At 45.8% G+C, this 20,803-nt stretch overlaps 2 protein-coding genes across 5 annotated transcripts in view; one reads left to right on the top strand and one right to left on the bottom strand.

Annotated features, from left to right (window-relative positions):
- MRPS16 (mitochondrial ribosomal protein S16) overlaps nucleotides 1-13,948 on the bottom strand; it is a 249,029-nt gene extending 235,081 nt beyond the window's left edge. Inside the window, exon 1 of the mRNA XM_081923935.1 lies at nucleotides 13,945-13,948. The gene's annotated coding sequence lies outside the window, so the exon portion shown is untranslated. The remainder of the gene's footprint in view (nucleotides 1-13,944) is intronic.
- MEGF6 (multiple EGF like domains 6) overlaps nucleotides 1-20,803 on the top strand; it is a 213,913-nt gene that overhangs the window by 55,868 nt on the left and 137,242 nt on the right. The gene's annotated exons all lie outside the window — the stretch shown is intronic.

Raw genomic sequence — 20,803 nt, 5'->3', positions numbered from 1 at the left:
AATGCCCATGTTGAGAAAGCAGGAGCCAAAGCAGGCCTTGATATTTGTTGCATAGAGGTCCAGCTGGAGTTAGGGAAGCGCAGATCAGGGCTCATTGACTCTGGAGTTGCTGTTGGCATCCATCTGCCTCAAGAGATAATGGAGTGCACTTCCGGGGGTGAAGTCAAACCACTGCATTAGCAGTACCGAAGTGACCCCCCTGGGGCACAAGCCTGGGTGGTGGGTATGGAGGTCCTGAGCTGCCTAGACAACAAGGCCCCCTTTTGGCCTCGCTGATGTGGTCCAGAGGAAAGCGTACCAAGTGGTACCTTGGTACTCAAATGGCTTGGCTCCCGAACAAATCAGCTCCTGAATGCTCCAAACCCAGGAGTAAGTGTTCCGGTTTGCAAACAATTTTCGGAAGCTGAATGTCCAATGTGGCTTCCACTTGAGTGCTGGAAGCTCCTGCAGCCAATTGGAAGCCACACCTTGGTTTTTTAATGGTTTCAGGAGTCGAATGGACTGCCAGAATGGATTAAGATGGAGAACCAAGGTACCCCTGTACATCAGGCAGATAGCTCAGTTGATTAGAGCGTGGTCTGGTAACGCCAGGGTTGCAGGTTTGATCCCCATAAGGGACAGCTGCATATTCCTGCATTGCAGGGGGTTGGACTAAATGATACTCAGGGTCCCTTCCAACTCTGTGAATCTATGATTCTACATATTAGTCATGCCTGAAATGGGAGTTACCTGTATATATATATATATGTGTGTGTGTGTGTGTATACAGTCATACCTCGGGTTGAATGTGCTTTGGGATGAGTGCGTTCGAGTTGCGCTCCACAGCAACCCAGAACTAACAGAGTGCATTTCTTCTGGGTTTCACCGCTTATGCAGATGCTCAAAATGATGTCACGTGCATGCACAGAAGCGCCGAAACGTGACCCGCGCATGTGCAGACGCATGGACACGGGTTACGTTTGCTTCTAGATGCAAACGGGGCTCCAGAATGGATCCTGTTCACAAGTAGAGGTACCACTGTGTGTGTGTGTGTGTGTGTGTAACTTAGGTTCATGAATTTCAGTTGGTATATTTTGAGTAAGGCTTAGTTGGATATGACCCTTAGTTTCTACTCCCCTCTCTAAGCTAAGCAAGACACATTCAGAGTTCAGGGACAGGTTCCAATTGGGCAAAACCATGATATGAGATAGGGCTGGTGATGGTTTGGGCCTGGGGAGATTCCTGGGGGCTAGATGGAGAAGGCTGGAGGGCTAAAAGTGAGATTCTGCACCCCTAGAACAGGACTAAAGAAAAGAGTAAATCTTGGCATCGTGGTATCTTCTCTTGCTCCTTGATCATTTTATTTGTTTCTCCCGGGGTCTGTTGACTATATCAGAAACCTCCTCTACGTGTAAACGTTTCCATGCTCCAACTCACTGCTATATGCTTGGCAGATGGGTCTCCTTTTAGGCTGCTTGCAAAACCTGCGCTTACTAAGTCATGCTAATATGGCAGGTATTTGCACGCATTCCAGCGCCAAAGCGCAGAGCCTACCAGCCACCACCTTCTGCTTATCCAGAATGAAAATCCATATGTTGCTGGCTGTTAAAGAAGAAGAAGAAGAAGAAGAAGAAGAAGAAGAAGAAGAAGAAGAAGAAGAAGAGGGGTTTGGATTTGATATCCCGCCTTTCACTCCCTTTAAGGAGTCTCAAAGCGGCTAACATTCTCCTTTCCCTTCCTCCCCCACAACAAACACTCTGTGAGGTGAGTGGGGCTGAGAGACTTCAAAGAAGTGTGACTGGCCCAAGGTCACCCAGCAGCTGCATGTAGAGGAGCGGAGACGCAAACCCGGTTCCCCAGATTACGAGACTACTGCTCTTAACCACTACACCACACTGGTGTAGGAGAATGTGTACCTCTAGCCATAATCCATGACTTCACTCACTCCTGGGCGTTAGTGAATAAGATTCTGCTGGGGTAAATGAAGTTTCAAGTTGATTCTTCAATGTTGGGTATCAAGATAGAATACAATTATGCATGGCATGGAGGAAGTGCGTAGAGAAAAGTTGTTCTCCTCCCTTAATACTAGAATTTGGGGGCATGCAATGAAGCTGAATTCTGGAAGATTCAGGGCAGGCAAAAGGAAGTACTTCATCACATAGCCCAGAGTTGAAATATTCCCACAAGAGGTGGCTACCAACTTTAGAAGAAGTTTAGACAAATTCATGGAGGGCTAAGACTATGCTCTACTGTTGGAGGCAGTAGGTGCCTAAATACCAGTTGTTAGAAACCACAGGAGTGGAGAGTGCTCTTGGTTAGATTACTGCAACACATTATATGTGGGGCTGCCCCAGTGATGGTTCGGAAACTTCAGCTGGTGCAGGATTCAGCCACCAGGTTGCTCACCAGGGTAAGTCAATAACGCCAATCCTGGCTCAGCAATGCACTGGCTGCTGATTAATTTCTGGGCCCAATTCAAAGTGCTGATATTGACCTATAAAGCCATAAATGGCTCAGGACTGCAATACCTCAAGGACTGTCTCTCCCCAGTGGAACCCGACCCAGACCCTGCAATCATCATCTGAGGCCCTTCTTCGTGTGCCTCCTCCGTGAGAGGTCTGGAGGGCAGCAACATCAGAACGGGCCTTTTCTCTGGTGGCTCCCCATTGTGGAATGCTCTCTCCAGAGAGGCTCACCTAGCCCCTTCTTTACATATTCTTTTCTCCCAGGCCTTTGGCTAATTAAACGATCCATGACTTTTTAAACTGGGGTGGGGCGAGATACTGTTTTCATTTGTTACTATAATATGTATTTTTGTGTTGTTATATTGTAAACTGCCGTGTGATCCTCAGATGAAGGGTGGTATAGAAATAATAATAATAATAATAATAATAATAATAATAATAATAATAATAATAATAATGCTCAGGTTTGGTTTATGGGATTCTTACCAGCAACTGGCTGGCCACTTCCAAGTCCATGTATACAATATTCCTTTCCTGTGACAAGAAGCTGGTGTCATGAGTTTGCAGCCTCCATTATTTCTTGGATGGAATATGACCTGGTGCAGGATAGATTTTCTGCACATTCGGAAGACCGCCAGTAATAATAGTTACAGTTGTCAGCTGCTGCTGAATCTCCCATTGCCTTTTCATCTGGCTTCATGCAGGCCAAAGAATTTGATATCCTGACCTCCCTTCTTCAAGCCATGGGGAGAAGAAGGGGCCATTAATGAAATCCCAAGTCCCCCACCCTGACACACTCACCCCAGGGTTTTTTTTGGGGGTGAAATTACAACCTCCCTCGCTTCTCTCTTTAAAAAACTGAAGTTTACGGATAAGGACACAGGAAGCTGTCTTATATCAAGTCAGACCATTGTGTAGCTCATCCAGCTCAGTATTACTCATGCTGACTGAAAGGCTTTCAGGCAGGATTCTCACCCAGCCCTACCTGGAGATGCCAGGAATTGAACCTGGGACTTTCTGCTTACAAAGCAGATACTCTACTGCTGAGCTAAGTCCCTCCTCCAAAGGGGAATGCTGGACGAGATGGGTATTTAGGATGGAACTTCTGAAATCTCAGCACGAGCTGTGTTGGGATCTGGCATGGTTTGGCAGCCCCAGGTGGATGTGGACAATTAGGAGAGATACGTAGCAGGGTGTGTTTGTGTTAAGGTCGGCATCCAGGGATGGAAAATAGGGGTTCTCCACTTTCAATACCAAGTATCAGAGATGGACAAGCCAATCTGCTGGCTCTCTCCATTGCCCTTCGTTCAGAGCCCCATTGGGGAGTGCAAAAGACCTCAGCCAGCCTGGGGGTGGGGCTGAGCAAGAGGCAGTGTCAGCAGAGCCAGAGGGGCAGGATGCAACCTTGTCACCAAGAGCCAGGTGTCACTTCTGCAGATGGGATCAGGCACACGTGCCCAGACGAAGTGTGCGTCTTGGCACAACTGGCATTCCCGCAAGGCAAGCAAGTCTCTTTCAAAGCTGGGCAGGAAGGGTGCGATAACCATTGGGACATCTTGGTTGCTTCTCTTCAGTCCTGAACCTCTTGCTTCATTTTGTATACTTCGGAATCTTGACTTCCTGTCCCCATGTTTGCTGCTGCGCCAGTATTGGTTAGTACCCCCAATAAAGATCTCTTTCTTACAAGGAAGAGCCTCTGTCACTGTGGACAGAGGGGGCTGAATTTGGTCCTGGCGGATTTTGATGTGCAGCAGCCCATCTATCCATGGGTTCAATCTACAAACAACCATGCCTGTATTGTTCTACCTTAAAAACTCTCATTTGCTTCCTTGATCAGACTTTTCAGAATAAGTATGCATAGGCACAAGGACCAGTGCAACAACATCTGTATTTTTGTTCTGACCCCCTCCCCCTGATTTTGCAAAATGTCTATGTTTGTAGCTCCCTCTCCTTTGCACTGGTGGCTCCAGAGCTAGCCAAAGTGCCTTCGCTTTCCCAGAGAGAGCCGTCTGCGAACAAATTCCTGTCCTGCTATTTTTCCACCAGCCAGCCATCCCCTCTGCAATCTCAGCCCATGTACCTCGGAGAGCCGTTAGCTAGCATTTCTGCAAGAACATCTCTTGGCTCGGAGAGCACTTTTGAACTTTACACGCAGCTCATAATTGCTGGCCGCCTGCTGTCTAGTGAGAATGAGTATTATTACTTTTTCCCAACATTATGAGAGAAGGGAGGGGGGAGTCTATAGCTGCCTAATTATTTTGTTATCATCCCATTGGGAGCCATTCAATTTCCTGCCAGTTTCCAATGTGTGGCTGTGCCTTTTCCTCTTTGTAACACAGCCGAGGGATTAAGAATAAGGTTATATGTGGAGGTTTTTATAGTTCGATGGATTGAAACATTAGGTGTGCAAGAGGAGACCTGTTGCTGACAGAGTGCATTTGCATGTTGCAAATAAAGAGTGTGGTTTGCCCTGCCAGCCCAAGGGCAGGTGAGCATCCTTCCTGATTTACTTGCACAGAGCTTACTTGGTGCTTAGTTTATGCCTGGTCTTTATTGAGCATTTGTTCTGATTGTTGTTGTTGTTGTTTAGTCATTTAGTCATGTCCGACTCTTTGTGACCCCATGGACCAGAGCACGCCAGGCATTCCTGTCTTCCACTGCCTCCCACAGTTTGGTCAAACTCATGCTGGTAGTTTCGAGAACACTGTCCAACCATCTCATCCTCTGTCATCCCCTTCTCCTTGTGCCCTCCATCTTTCCCAACATCAGGGTCTTTTCCAGGGAGTCTTCTCTTCTCATGAGGTGGCCAAAGTATTGGAGCCTCAGCTCCAATTCAGGATCTGTCCTTCCAGTGAGCACTCATGGCTTATTTCCTTAAGAATGGATATGTTTGCTCTTCTTGCAGTCCATGGGACTCTCAAGAGTCTCCTCCAGACCATAATTCAAAAGCACCAATTCTTCGGCGATCAGCCTTCTTTATGGTCCGGCTCTCACTTCCATACATCACTACTGGGAAAACCATAGCTTTAACTATACGGACCTTTGTTGGCAAGGTGATGTCTCTGCTTTTTAAGATGCTGTCTAGGTTTGTTCTGATTAATTGATCATTAATTTATTCTTTATTGCATTTATATCCCACCTTCCCTCCAAGGCGCTCATGGTGGTGTACATATTCCTCCTTATTCTCCCCATGTCATCATCACAACAACCCTGTGAGGTAGGTTAGGCTGAGAGGCAGGGACTGGTCCAAAGTCAGCCAGTGAGCTTCATGGCCAAGTATGGAATTTGAACCCTGGCTGCTGAGGCCCTAGTCTAACTCTCTAAACACAGTGCCACACTGACTCCTATCCTGTTGGGGGCTGCCTGCTGACAGTGGGAGGGTCCAAAGCTGTATGTGGGTGGTGCCATCGCTTTTCCGTCTCTCTCCTTCTAAAAAAACACTTTCCCCTCCCACTCCCTCCCTGGCCAGAGGGCTTCTATTCACACTTCATTGATGAGAGCCAGTGTGGTGTAGTGGTTAAGAGTGGTAGACTCGTAATCTGGTGAACCGGGTTCGTGTCTCCGTTCCTCCACATGCAGCTGCTGGGTGACCTTGGGCTAGTCACACTTCTTTGAAGTCTCTCAGCCCCACTCACCTCACAGAGTGTTTGTTGTGGGGGAGGAAGGGAAAGAAGAATGTTAGCCGCTTTGAGACTCCTTCGGGTAGTGATAAAGCGGGATATCAAATCCAAATTCTTCTTCTTCTTCTTCTTCTTCTTCTTCTTCTTCTTCTTCTTCTTCTTCTTCTTCGGGGGAGAACAGACCACACCTGCCAGATGTCTGAACCAGTCGCTTGCAGAAGGCTTTTCAGATTAGGCAAGGAGTCGCATGTGTCATAAGGATGGGGTGGGGGAAAGCCTCAGCCCCCACAGGCCTCTATATCTGCCTCTTGGGACTCTTCCAAGGCCACACCGCTTCCTTGACCACACCCCTTCTCCAAAAGCCACTCCCCTCACCAGCCCTACATCATATCCTCCCTGACTGTTTTCCCCTGGCTGGAATGGGTTCTTGAATTTTCGCCTGGATGGAGGATAGAGGTGTTTATGTGTATCTACTAAGCTGCTGTAGAAAGGTAAAATTGGCCTCAATTACTTTACCCATTTTTGCTTCTGGTCTCACCCACCACCGGCACGTGGCCCCAGAAAATTACCTGAAAGGCAATGCAGCCCTGAGGGCAAAAAAAAAGGTTTTAGGGTCACCACTTGCCCATTCCTGCTTCAGTAATTGTGGGGTGGATTTTAATAGGTAGGAGAGGATTTATTAATTGCAATTTATCCCTCCAGGTGCCCATGTGTGAGGGCTGAGTATACAAAGAGTTTACAACTTTATTTAAAATGTGGGGCAGAGCAGAGTTGCAAGTCCCATCCTTAGCAGAAATATGGAAATCATAGGAATAGGCTGTGAAGGCTTCTTTTAATTAAGTCCAGCTGTGAAGCAAGCTGGCTCCCACTTTCTCGCCATGCTTCTCAGGCTGAGAAGTAAGTTTAACATATGATTTACTTACTCATAATCATGCATTTGTTCGCAGCAGCAACAGCAGTAAAATAAATGCAGGCAAAATGCTTATATTTACAGTATAAACATTCTCTTTTTTTAAAAAAATAAATTTTTATTCATTTTCCAAACACATAATAAAAAACAAACAAAACACAAAACAAAAACATACAAACATTTAAACATGTATAATTTCATAATCTTATTTTCGTGCACCTTCTTTCCCCTGACTTCCCCATACCTCCCTTTCGCTGCATCCTTGTTTTACATTTCTCTAGCAACTCCTCCAGTCAATTAACTATTTAATTCCCTTTCATTAAATTTTCTTTAACTTATTAGTTACAGCTGTAATTCTCTACTTCTTACCCCTTGACATCTTAACACTCCTCAGCTTTACAACAATTTTAAAGATATATTTTAAATTTCTTCCAATCCTCTTCCACTGTCTCTTTCCCCTGGTCACGGATTCTGCCGGTCATCTCTGCCAGTCCCATGAAGTCGATCACCTTTGTCTGCCATTCTTCCAGAGTAGGTAGTTCTTGCGTCTTCCAATACTTTGCCAAAAGGATTCTTGCTGCTGTGGTAGCATACATAAAAAACGTCCTGTCCTTTTTCAACACCAATTGGCCAACCATGCCCAGGAGAAAAGCCTCAGGTTTCTTAGGAAAGGTCCATTTAAGGACTTTCTTAATTTCATTATAGATCATTTCCCAAAAGGCTTTAATCCTCGGGCAGGTCCACCAAAGGTGGTAAAAGGTACCTTCAGTCTCATTACATTTCCAACATTTGTTATTGGGCAAATGATAAATTTTTGCAAGCTTGACTGGGGTCATGTACCACCTATAGATAATTTTCATTATGTTTTCTTTTAAGGCATTACATGCCGTAAATTTAACACCAGTGGTCCATAACTGTTCCCAGTCTGCAAACATAATGTCATGGCCGATATCTTGTGCCCATTTAATCATAGCTGATTTCACCGTTTCATCCTGTGTATTCCATTTCAACAGCAAGTTATACATTCTTGACAGAGTCTTAGTATTGGGTTCTAACAATTCTGTTTCTAATTTTGACCTCTCCTTCTGAAATCCTATTTTCCTGTCCTGTTTAAATGTCTCATTTATCTGATGGTAATGCAACCAATCTCGTACTTTGGACTTTAATTTCTCGTAACTCTGTATACAGTATAAACATTCTCAGGCATGTAACTGGTGCTGGAACAGTTGTATCCATCGCTGGTCAATAAGAAAGAGAGAGAAGGAAGGAAGGAAGGAAGGGGAAATATTTATTTGATTCTTCCCTCCCAAGAGAGGAAGGGAAATGACATCACACAGAGCCTTCTCTACCAATTACATTTCTATGGTTTGAGTCTGCCTACCAGCAATGTGGCCGTGTGGTCTTACCCCCTCACATGCTAACTCACAAGAATATGCCTTGTTAGATTTGACTGCAAATCTCCCACAGTAACTGGTGTGCTGCCAGTTGTCAGCTGTCAGCCTGGGTTTGGTTCATTTGCGCATTGATGCACTTGGAGAACTGTCATAAGAGCAGCTAGGAGAGGGACATGAATAGAAATGGAAAGCAGTGCCAGTGGGCACAGGAAGATGCCAACTCCACTTCAAGACCAGTTGAACCTGTCTTTTCACTTTACAAACCCGCCATGGCTTTGTTGGAAGTGTTGGGATGCAACTTGGCTTGTCCTAGCGGCTGATGTGTCAGCATGGGAAATGGAGAGAGAGAAAGAGAGAAGAGGAACCTCCAAGCTTCCTAGACTGTCCTTTCCCCTGTGCTGACCTCCCTTCCTTGTAGGGTTACCAACCTCATTTCCGACTCCCTTCTTCTCCATGCCCCACCTTGGGAGAGGAGGTGTCAATTTTGGATGTCTGTCCATCCAAGCTGCAGAAGCAAGCCTGACTTGTTGCCTCTTCTCCTTAATTAGAACTCAGATCTTTCTTATCAGGCATGCAATTCCTACAGAAACAAAAACAAACCATAGCTTTCTTGTTTCCCCTAAACTCAAAATCTCAATGGGATTATATCAAGGGCAAAGTGTGTGCCTTTGATCCAGTGATCCAGTGCTAAGTTCATCTTCTGCTAATGCAGGAGTTCAACTCCCAATGCCATCATGCTTCTCTCCCCAGAATGATGGTCTGCGACTGCCTGTCGGAGCTTGTTAGCAGTTCCCCAGTGATGGTGTTTCAACTGGTTAATGTCCTTACGGGAACTTCAGACCCAGCAAGTCAGCAGCATCGGGGGAGCAAGAGGGCTGGGTGAAGGGGAGGATGGCAAACTCTGGCCGAGTTTCTGCGGATGGATTTCTTTCCGGCTTTAAAAAGGATAGGGTAGCAAGCAATGGGAAGGCTCTCTCAACCTCTCGCCTTGTGAAGAGCTGCCGCCGCTTAGACTAGGTCAGGGGTGCAGAGCCTTTGACATCCCAGATGTTGTTGGTGTCCAGCTTCCATGGACCCTTGCCAGCCAGGAGTCAAAGATGATGGGAGTTCAGCAACATATGGAGTGCCACAAGATCCCTGTTTCTAGAATGGACAATATACAGTGGAGGCTGGTCCATTAGGATGAACGAGGCACTGCCCCAGTAACCTTACTCTGCCCTTATCCAGCTCCCTGACTTTTTTCTGACAGCCAGCCCAGGGTGGAGCACTGGCAAGCAGTTTTCTCCTCCTCTGAACTCTGCAGAAAGGAGGATGGAAACAAAAGTAGAATTAATTGGCTCTGCTGTCATTGGCCCAGTTGATTGGGAGGTTTTGTGCAACAAACCCTCTTTCCCAAAAGATCAGACTTTTTCATGCTGAGGAAGGCAATGGGTGAATGTATTGGATGCAGCACCATCTAACTTCCCCATAAGCAGACCAGAATGAATGTTTGAAGTTCCCAGGTGAGAGCTTGGAGGGTTCACTTTTCTATGTATGGAAAAATGATTAAGATATAATTGTGATAGAGGGCCTGGTGTTTATTCTGTCTTCTCTTCTCTTCTCTTCTCTTCTCTTCTCTTCTCTTCTCTTCTCTTCTCTTCTCTTCTCTTCTCTTCTCTTTATTCTCTTCTTTTGCTTATTCTTGCTTCTTTCCTATTAATCTTTTTTAGATTAGTTTCACTTTTTTGCATTTCATTTATTTATTTATTAGAAAAGTTGTAATACATATATGAAATCTTTACATAATGATACATATACATTATATTCGTAAATTCACATTTTCACATTTCATTATGTACCAATATTTATCCACTTCTTATTTCTTACCCTGTGTCTTCCCTCTACCCATGCATGACTTGTTATTATTTTGTAACTTCATTATTGAGATTGTATTTTTGTATCTTACTAATTAAACATTCAATCTTATATATCTGCTTAGCTTAACCTAACTTAACTTTGTGAAATCAGTCTATACATATCAATAAAATCTTGTTGGAGCATCTTTTGGTCATGTATTCTTCTACACATTTCCATTCCTGTTTGAGATTTTTATTAGATTGCATTCTAATTGTCGCCGTCATTTTTGCTAATCCAATCACTTGAAAAAATTTATGTTGCCAACCTTTCAATGTCGGTACTTCTTCTGATTTCCATCCCCCCCCTTTTATTGTTTTTTATGTTGAAAATTCTTAATAAAATTTGATTTTTCTTTAAATGAATGTTTGTTACACAACCAGCATTCTCTAATCTCCCTACAACGAAATTGGGATGAATGCTGAATAAACAGGTTGTCTGTAAGTGCCCTGAGGTTAGCATGCTTCAGGGGAGATCAGTGGTGTTGAATGAGACATATTTGCAGGCCTTTGTGGTGTTCAACATCCAAACATACTAGCCTCTTAAAACAAGGCACGATATTCTTCCTCTTTGTCCCTTAAAAAAACCCAACAATCCAGAGGAAGAAATTTGTGGAACTCAGAAGCTAGCTTGCTGCTTTTAAATATGTAGTTGCTCCTAATAATGGCTTTTATGATGTAGGTACTTGGAATTCTTTCTCCACTGAAGCTTCATGTCTGCGTATTCGTTTGTGGTTTTGTAGGACGTCTTAGGGTAGCAGTTACATCTTGCGTGCATTTACATTTTCTCAATTTGGGGGGGGGGTGTATGTGTGTGTAAAATTATTAAACAGAAATGCATGATTAAGCCTGCCAATAGACTCTACAGTTCAGAGAACAAAAGGATGGAAGGGGCTCCGCCTGGTGGCTTTTGCGTAGAACTGCAAATTGTGGAAATAAATCATGACGGGAGTCAAGGTTCTAGTTTATGAATGAATACTAGCCTCGCTACTAGCGGAGATAGAGAAATTTGATTCAGTTTTCATATACTGGTGAATGTACCTAATTCACACTTTCTGAGGCAGTACGTACAGTGGTACCTTGGGTTAAGTACTTAATTCGTTCCGGAGGTCCGTTCTTAACCTGAAACTGTTCTTAACCTGAAGCACCACTTTAGCTAATGGGGCCTCCCGCTGCTGCACCACCGGAGCATGATTTCTTTTCTCATCCCGCATACTATTTCTGGGTTAGTGAAGTCTGTAACCTGAAGTGTATGTAACCTGAAGCATATGCAACCCGAGGTACCACTGTATACCGAAACACAGCCAGCCTTTGAAATTTTTACTTCTCTGAATTTTGCAGTGCAGATTTCCACCCAAGTAATATGGGGCAAAAAGCATATGCTAGGATAATACATTATACTGGGGCGGGGGGGGGGGGAATTATTGCAAAAAAGTTTATTTGGGGATAAATTTACACTAAACACCTGACAAATTTTCACGAAGAACTGAAAGAAGAATTCACAAACTGATGCAGGGAACTGAAAAACTGAGGGTCTTAAAATGACAGTTTTTCCTCTCTTTTTTTGGTACACAAGAAGTGAAATCTTGATTCAAGCACAACAGTTATCGATCATGTTAGGGAGAGGGGATGAGGACACCTAATCTGATGCAGAAGTCATTGTATGTGGGGTCGGGGTTGGAAGATGAATTAAATGGAGCTCACCTGAATTTTTTTTTTTTATAAAAAAGGTTTATTCTGAAATGAGTGCGTTGGCAAAGGAAATGGATGCACAATTAACTATTCTTTTGCAGGAACTTTTTATGCATTCATTCGTTTGAAGCAATATCGCCCTGCTCTTCAGTCCAAATAAGGTTTACAGTGGATGTGTTGCAACACATAAGGAAAAGGGACTGGAAGGGAGGAAGGGAAGAGAAGCAGCAAATTTACGTACACACTCCTAGTCACATGCTAAGTCTTTGCAATGACCAGATAGGTGCACCAACACCCTGACTCATTATAAAGACAGCTTTCTAAGTTTCCTACAAAGACATTATTGCCTCCTTGGAAACTTGGGCTGCCTGATTCCTGCGTCTTCATCTCTTTCTTTCTTTCTTTCTTTCTTTCTTTCTTTCTTTCTTTCTTTCTTTCTTTCTTTCTTTCTTTCTTTCTTTCTTTCTCCCTCTCTCTCTTTCTCTCTTTGCCAACAGGGATGTGTCCCATCTGTAGATTTTGGTTGCCAGTGGATCTGATTGGTGGGTCTGTTTACGGTGCCTCTGCAGGGGAGGATGATAAGGGACGATCATTGTTCAGGAAGCCGGACAGATGCTGGCAGCCCAGAGGAGCCTCTTGCACTTCTGGAAGCTTCCTCCCTTTTCTCCCTCACTCCTTGAGATGCTATAAATTCCTACACAATAAGCTTGTCTGTTTGGTGAGGTTTTTTTTGTGTGCCCAAAGACAGATGGAAGAGAGGAAAGGGGAGGGGGGTCATTATCGGTTTTAAGTCGGCAAACTACTTTCATGTGGGGATGTCAGAACCTCTGTAAATAAAGGACCAGATGTGCCCTGAATCCTTCCCTCCTCCCTTGAAATTCAATTGTACTTCTTGAGCTGTAGAACCAGTTGCAGATGCTGGCCATTCACTCCTGCGATAAAGTGACAAAAGACAGAGATTTTTTTTTGGGGGGGGGGTTCCTTAAAGACTACGTTCCCTGAGTACAAATTCAACAGGCAGGGCAAGATCCACAAAAGGTAGTGCTCTGTAGTGGTTAGAGCAGGCAGCCCCCAAATTCGGCCCTCCAGCTGTTTTGGGACTACAGTGGTACCTCGGGTTACAGACACTTCAGGTTACAGACTCTGTTAACCCAGAAATAGTACCTCAGGTTAAGAACTTTGCTTCAGGATGAGAACAGAAATCGCACGGCGGCAGCACAGGGGCAGTGGGAGGCCCCATTAGCTAAAGTGGTATCTTAGGTTAAGAACAGTTTCAGGTTAAGAACGGACCTCCAGAACGAATTAAGTTCTTAACCTGAGGCACCACTGTACAATTCCCATCATCCCTGACAACTGCTCCTGTTAGCTAGGGATGGTGGGAGTTGTAGTCCCCAAACAGCTGGAGGGCCAAGTTTGGCGATGCCTGGGTTAGAGTGTCGGTCTAGGGCCTGAGAGACCAAGGTTTAAAGCCCTAACCAGACCAACCATGTTCCCCTTGCCCTGGAGAAGGATTCCAATGCACCTTCACGGGTTTCGGGGTTACTGTGGTGTAATGCTGTACTCGGACCTGTGTTCAAATCTGCATTCAGGCACAAAGCTCACTGGGAGGAGGTGGGTCAATCACTGTCTCTCAGCCTGACCTGCCTCACAGGGTTGTTGTGAAAATAAAATGGGGAGGAGGAGAACCGCAGGCACTCCTTGGAGGAAAAGCTCATATAGAAATGTAAAAATAACAATCACTGAGTTTGGCGGGAAGGAGGCAAATGGCAGGAACCACAGCTTAGGCGTAGAATGGAATCCTTCCGTATAGAAGTTCCCAGATTCGATGCCCAGTAAAAGATAACAGGTGAGGGAGGGGACCTCTGCTGGAGAGCTGCTGCCTGTCAGGGTTACAGTGCTAGTCTCACCAGACATATAACCTGAAGCCACTTCCTTTTGAGCAGGGGAAAGGCTCTCTCTGGCTCAGTGGCACAGTCTCTGCATTGCATGCAGAAGGTCCTGGGTTCAATCCCAGCATCTCCAGGGAGGGCTCAGGAAGACTCTCTGCCTGAAACCCTGGAGAGATGCTACCAGTCAGTATAGACATTACTGAGCTAGGTGGACTGAGGAGTCTGATACAGGATAATGCCACTTCATATGTTCTTAAGCTTATCTAATTCTACTGCATGTTCCAAGGTCAACAGGGCCATTTTGAAATACGTCAGTGAATAAATAAATATATGTAAATTCAAAACAAAACAGTGGCTCCTCCAGTGTCTAGAAGACCCTGATCGTCTGTCAAACCAACAAACCCATCCAGAAGATAAAGGAGAATAACCCAATAAATGTAGATCTTGAAAGTAAAGAATGGGAAGATTTTCCCCATCCCAATTCTTTGTCTGTCTTCTGCCTTCTTCTGCCTCATGCTTCTCTTCTCCTAGGATCTGCTTTTACTTAGGAGTTTTCATCAAATGAATTGCAGAACCGGTGCTTCAGGTTTCAGTTCCATTTATATGCAGCATCCCAATCTCACGGCTTGGTACATTGCCAGTGCACATGTGTGCATGCATGACACACCCCCATTGATGAAGCACTATTAAAAAAAACAACCCCACAACCTCGGGGAAAGGGAAAAGGGACCCCTGACCATTAGGTCCAGTCGTGGCCAACTCTGGGGTTGCGGCGCTCATCTCGCTTTATTGGCCAAGGGAGCCAGCGTACAGCTTCCGGGTCATGTGGCCAGCATGGCTAAGCCGCTTCTGGTGAGCCAGAGCAGTGCAAGGAAACGCCGTTTACCTTCCCGCCGGAGTGGTACCTATTTATCTACTTGCACTTTGACGTGCTTTTGAACTGCTAGGTTGGCAGGAGCAGGGACTGAGCAACGGGAGCTTACCCCATCGTGGGGATTCGAACCACCGACCTTCTGATCGGCAAGTCCTAGGCTCTGTGGTTTAACCCACAGCGCCACCCACGTCCTATGGGGAGATGTCTAAGCACCTGTAATTCAGGGTAAGTGTTCATGGTTGTCCATACCCCCGCAAAAAAAGAAAAGAAGAAAAACAGGAGTGCTCTGTAATGACTGGACATAGTATTCTTGGCAGCTGCCCTCTTCTCATAGATTCCTATGGAAACATTCTTGGATAAGACACTTATTATCAAGGGCAATTGTCTGGAATTATAATGCTGTTTTTGGAATACTTCCACTCCCCTCTCCTCACAGCCTTCACTTCTTTTCCTGCTTTGATCTTTTCCCTTTCTCTTTATTGTTGCCATTATTGCTCCTTGCATATTACAAAGGGGAAAAACAAAAACAATTACAAAAAAATAATGACTGGACATAGTCTAAGCTCCACATAAGCTTTGTGGATGAATATAAGCTCAATGAATCGGTTGTTGGAAGGAGTCCACCCTCCTCGCTCTGGGCTTGTTCACACTTCCATTTGTGCTGTGCCTAGAAAGCATTTTGTGCTTGTCCAACACTTTCTAGGCATGAGGTCTGATTGAGTTTGCCTTTGCCTCACCACTTTCCCCGGGAAAACTCACTCTTTAGTGCTAAATTAGTACAGCAGCCCGCAGAAAACCCAATAGCCATTTGTTCTGATTCAGCGCTAAAGATTGGGTTTCCCTGGGGGGAAAAGGCAGGGCAAATGGAGGTATGCCCCCCCTCTGACATCAGAGCAGCCAGGCCAATAGTAGGGGAAGATAAGCCATCGGACGCTTTCTGCTTGGTCAGCCCCAGTGTGACTTCAGATCGGCTAATGGCATCAAGAGTTGTGATGAAAGGAGAGAGGTCAAAGATGAAGGGGGAGGCAGAGTGCAGAGCAGGAGAAGCGCAACTGCTGAGGCACTATTCTGAGGCACTAGAATATCTGCATTTTGTGATTTGTCACCGTGAGAAACTGTGTGCATGACCTCCATTGGCAAGAACCGCATGGTAGTTTATGGCCCACAAACCACCCATCAGCTAACCCTTGTGATAACAGCTTTTGAGGGGACGCCCTCTGCACTGGGGTTATACAAGCAAGCTGTTAGTCTGGTATGCGGCTTGGATTTCCCCAGTATTTGTCTTGGATGTGCCGGAGCAAACCCTTCGCATGCAGAAGTTCAGTCCCTTGCATCACCGGTAAAAGAGGACAGAGAGCAGGGAAAGATTTTTGCCCAATAGCCCCTTCCTGTGCAGATGATGCTGAACTGGATGTCTCCATGGTTTGGATCTGTGTCTATAACATACAAACAGCCCTGCTAGGCCCATCTCGTCCTGCATCCTGTTTTCGTAGGTGCCTCTGGGAAGCCCACAATTCCAGCAGTACTCTCTTCACCTGTAATACTCAGCAGCAGACAATGGAGGTGGAACCTAGTCACCATGGCTAGCAGCCATTTGTCTCACCCTCTGAGAAAGCCATCCAAGATGGTGTCTCACCACCAGCTTTCGTGGAAGTGAATTCCATCGTTTAACCAAGCACTGTGTGAAGAAGTATTTTCTTCTGCCCAGTAGCCTAGCATGCCAGCTTGGGGGCACAGGGGCAGTTGCTGTGGGTGCGAAATTGTTATGGCTGCAAAATTTCAACACCAGGTGCTGCCTCAATATAGCTGTGCACTTCTGTTGCTGTTGAAAATGGGTTCTCCATGTGAACCAGGAATTGACCTCTCCAGGCAATGGAATGACTCTTCTTTTCTTATCTCTGTAGCTGTGATCTCCTGGGTGCTGCGGACGCAGTTAGGCAGTTGAATGTGCATGCGTACTCTGACTGTTTCCCTCCTTCCCTCCCATTCTACTCCATGCGGCCCTGGGCACTGGCAACCCATGCTACGCCACTGCTTCTGCCTGTCCTACATACCCCCAACATTCAGCTTCATTGGGTGACCCTGAGTTCCAGTATTACAAGAGAGGGAGGACAACTTCTCCTTTTTTTGCTGTCTCCTCGTTGTGCATGATTTTACACACCTCTGCCTCCCCCATTACTCACCCACCAGGGGCCCATTTAGGGCAGTGAGAGCAGTGCGGTTGCACTGGGCATGCAACCAAGTAGGGTGCCTTCCCAAAGCCCAGTAAGCACATGCCTGGCTTCAGAGAGGCTCTGACACGGTCCTAGTGGCCTCCTTCCTCCTTCCCAAAGCTGAGCAAGTGATTACCAGGCTTTGGGAAGGAGGTGGGAGATCTCTAGGTCCCTGCCAAAGCCTGGCTTAAGCTAGTGCCACAATGGCTGGGGGGAGGGTGTCAAATAGCCTTGCACAGACTGTGGCATAATAATAATAATAATAATAATAATAATAATAATAATAATAATAATAATAATAATTTATTATTTGTACCCCGGCCATCTGGCTGGGTTTCCCCAGCCACTCTAGGCGGCTTCCAACAAAGATTAAAAATACATCAAAACATCACACATTAAAAACTTCCCTGAACAAGGCTGCCTTTAGATGTCTTCTAAATGTCAGGTATTTGTTTATCTCTTTGACATCTGATGGGAGGGCATTCCACAGGGCGGGCGCCACTACCAAGAAGGCCCTCTGCCTGGTTCCCTGTAGCTTTGCTTCTTACAGTGAGGGAACCACCGGAAGGCCCTCGGCACTAGACCTCAGCGTCCAGGCAGAACGATGGAGGTGGAGACGCTCCTTCAGGTATATCGGGCCGAGGCCGTTTAGGGCTTTAAAGGTCAACACCAACACAAGGTCTTCTTCTGCACGCACACCTAATGATCCTCTTCCCCTGAAGAATTTCTGCCTGCTGTTTCACCTTGGAAATCAAGAGCGGGTGGGACCTGTGGATGTAAAAGTAGGCGACCCACTCTTGGTTTCACAGGTCAGCAGGGGATGTCGACAGTCTTCTCCCCCAGCTTGCACAAAGGCAGACATTACTTCACAAGCTCCTGCGAATTAAAAACAGCCAGACGTTGATGGGCAAATCCTCTTTTTCGTTTCTAACCGGCCTGCTGATTCACCAGGGTGGTCGGCTGCAGCGCCAGCTTTCCAAACACCTCTGGCAGCAAGCGCACTTCGAGCCCAGTGGCGCTCTGTTCATCTAGGATTGTGGCCTCGACCCTTTTGCGTCTTGCGGCGGTCTGTCCTCGCCGGCCTCTTCGGCGTTTGAGCACACATCATTAATCACCCTGTCATCCCAAACTCTGCGCTCCCTTAGCGGAGAGTTCCTCGCAAGAGGTGCCCCCGCTGTTTGAGTCTGGATGAAGAACTCTCTGAACTGCTTTGGTGCCTGCGTGTGATGTCAAACCATGGCAATGGTTCAAGAACGGAGCGAAACGTTGCTTTAAAGAGCAACCCATCTCAACCAGTTTGGAGCTTTATTTTGGAATGGTCAGGATGGGCTCAGCATGGTTTGCCTAGGAAGGTTTTGGAATCCAGACCTTTCGCTGAACCTGAGCAGGTTTTCAAAACGTCAGGGAAACAGAAACCCAAGGTTCTCCTAGGTGGAATGCTCTGTGTGCTTTTATTTCATATTTCAAGGATTGGGGATCTTGGATTCAGCTTGGTTAAAGCGGATGGGGCAGTTGCAAATGGTGGAAGGGTTTTGGTGGAGAGGGAATGGTGAATTTCTTTCCAGTTTTTTTAAAAAGGGTAGGGGAACAAGCAATGGGAAGAAACACACACACACACACACACACACACACACACACACACACACACACTCTTTGTCTCTCTTTCTCAGTCTCTCAGAGTGTGAAGAGCTGCTACCAGATATAATAAGTCAGGAGTGGAGAACATTTGATCCTCCTTTTCTGGAACATGTGCTGATCGTGGGTCTGGAACCCAAGCCTTATGAGGAATGGTTGAAGGAGCTGGCTATGTTTAGTTCAGAAAAGAGATTGAGCCATCTTCAAATATCTCAAGGGCTGTCACATGGAAGAGGGAACAAGTTTGTTTTCTCCTGCTCTGGAGGGTAGGACTCGAACCAATGGCTTCGAGTGACAAGAAAGGAGATTCTGACTATGGAACGGTCTCCCTGGGGGAGTTGTGGACTCTCCTTCCTTGGGGGTTTTTAAGCAGAGGTTGGATGGGCATCTGTCATGGATGCTTTAGCTGAGATTCTTGCATTGCAGGGGGTTGGACTAGATGACCTTTGGTGTCCCTTCCAACTCTACAATTCTATGATCCTATGATCCAATTGGTCCCAGCCAGCATTGTCATGGAAAAGGAGTTTAACACTTGCCAGTGCAACTGATTGCTGCAGCTTGCAAAACATAGGACTTTTGAAGTGCCCATGACCAGCTGATCATCAGGCAATGTAGTTCCCTTGCAAGAGGTGACCCTGCTGTTCGAGTCTGGATGAAGATCTTTCTGAACTGCTTTGGTGCCTGCATGTGATGTAAAACCATGGCAATGGTTCAAGAACGGAGCGAAACGTTGATTTAAAGAGCAACCCATCTTGACCAGTTTGGAGCTTTATTTTGGAACGGTCAGGATGGGCTCAGCATGGTTTGCCTAGGAAGGTTTTGGAATCCAGACCTTTCGCTGAACCTGAGCAGGTTTTCAACACATCAGGGAAACAGAAACCCAAGGTTTTCCTAGGTGGAATGCTCTGTGTGCTTTTATTTCACATTTCAAGGATTGTAGCTGTGCCGCTACCCACACAATTTGATTTTGAAACACACAGGCACAAAATGGTGTACCAGATGTCATGGGGACTTTCACATGAGCAAAAGTGGGAGCTCTGACATCATTGTGATGTCAGGTGATTGACAGGTGGCTGGCCCTGCCCACCTTTCAATCTTGACCTGCAAGGGGAGGGGAGGATCTGTCTCATTGTCTTTATCCACTATCCCGCCTGGATCTAATCCATATATATTGTGTCTTTGAATATGCAGCTCCCATTTAAGAGGCACAACTAGCAGCTGTTGGCAAACCTGCCTCCCATGATGTTTTGTTCTGTTACCTTTTCAAAGAACCTAAGAGCTCTGCCAGATCTCGCTTCCATGGCTGGCATGGTCATATTGTCTGGACTCATCAGGAGAGGGCCATAACTCGGTAGTGCAGATGTTTTGCATGGCAGAAGGTCCTAGGTTCAATCCCCAGCATCTCCACATAGAGACTGGAAAGAACTCCCTGTCCAAAACTCTGGACAGCTGCTGCCAGTCAGTGCAGACAGTACTAAGCTAGTGATGGACCAACAACCTATATCGATAATACAGCAGCTTTTGCATTGCAAGCCCTGGAGAAGTGCAAATTTCGAAGGATGGCTAAGTTTCAGTTTGTGCATTATTTCAGAAAGTGCAAATTAGAAAGGTTCACCTTCAGTGGACAGTGGTACCTCGGTTTTCAGACGTCTCCATCACCGAACGTTTCAGAACCTGAACGCCGAAAACCCGGAAGTAAATGCTTCTGTTTTCGAATGTGCCTCAGAAGTCGAACGGCGTCCGCTAAGTGTACAACTGTATATTTCTCAATTTTCTACAGACCGCCCATTGTGCCTCAGTTTTTGAATGTTTTGGAAGTCAAATGGTCTTGCGGAATGGATTACTTTCAAAAACCGAGGTACCACTGTAAAGTTAATAAAATTTCTCCCTTTTCCTCACCAATAACACAATGTTTCCACTGTTGCTGTTCCATTGTTGTTAGTCCTCATACTTGGCCATTGTGCCACTAAAATCTCTCTCTCTCTCTCTCTCTCTCTCTCTCTCTCTCTCTCTCTCTCTCTCTCTCTCTCTCTCACACACACACACACACACACACACACCATGAACAGCCCAACATCCTAAGACTCCCCCACTCCGTAAATAGTGGACATTGTATAACTTCCTCACAAAATGGAGGGGCAACGGAGAGAGAGAGAGAATCCTTTGCAACACCTTAAAACATGTTTTAAAAGCCAAACACGGTACCCTGCCTGCTTTGTGTTCAAATACAGGATTTGGAA

Source organism: Podarcis melisellensis (assembly GCF_964234715.1).
Source record: "Podarcis melisellensis genome assembly, chromosome: 8".
NCBI lineage: Eukaryota > Metazoa > Chordata > Lepidosauria > Squamata > Lacertidae > Podarcis > Podarcis melisellensis.
Note: the sequence above shows the minus strand (reverse complement) of the source record. Positions and strands in the feature narration are given on the sequence as shown.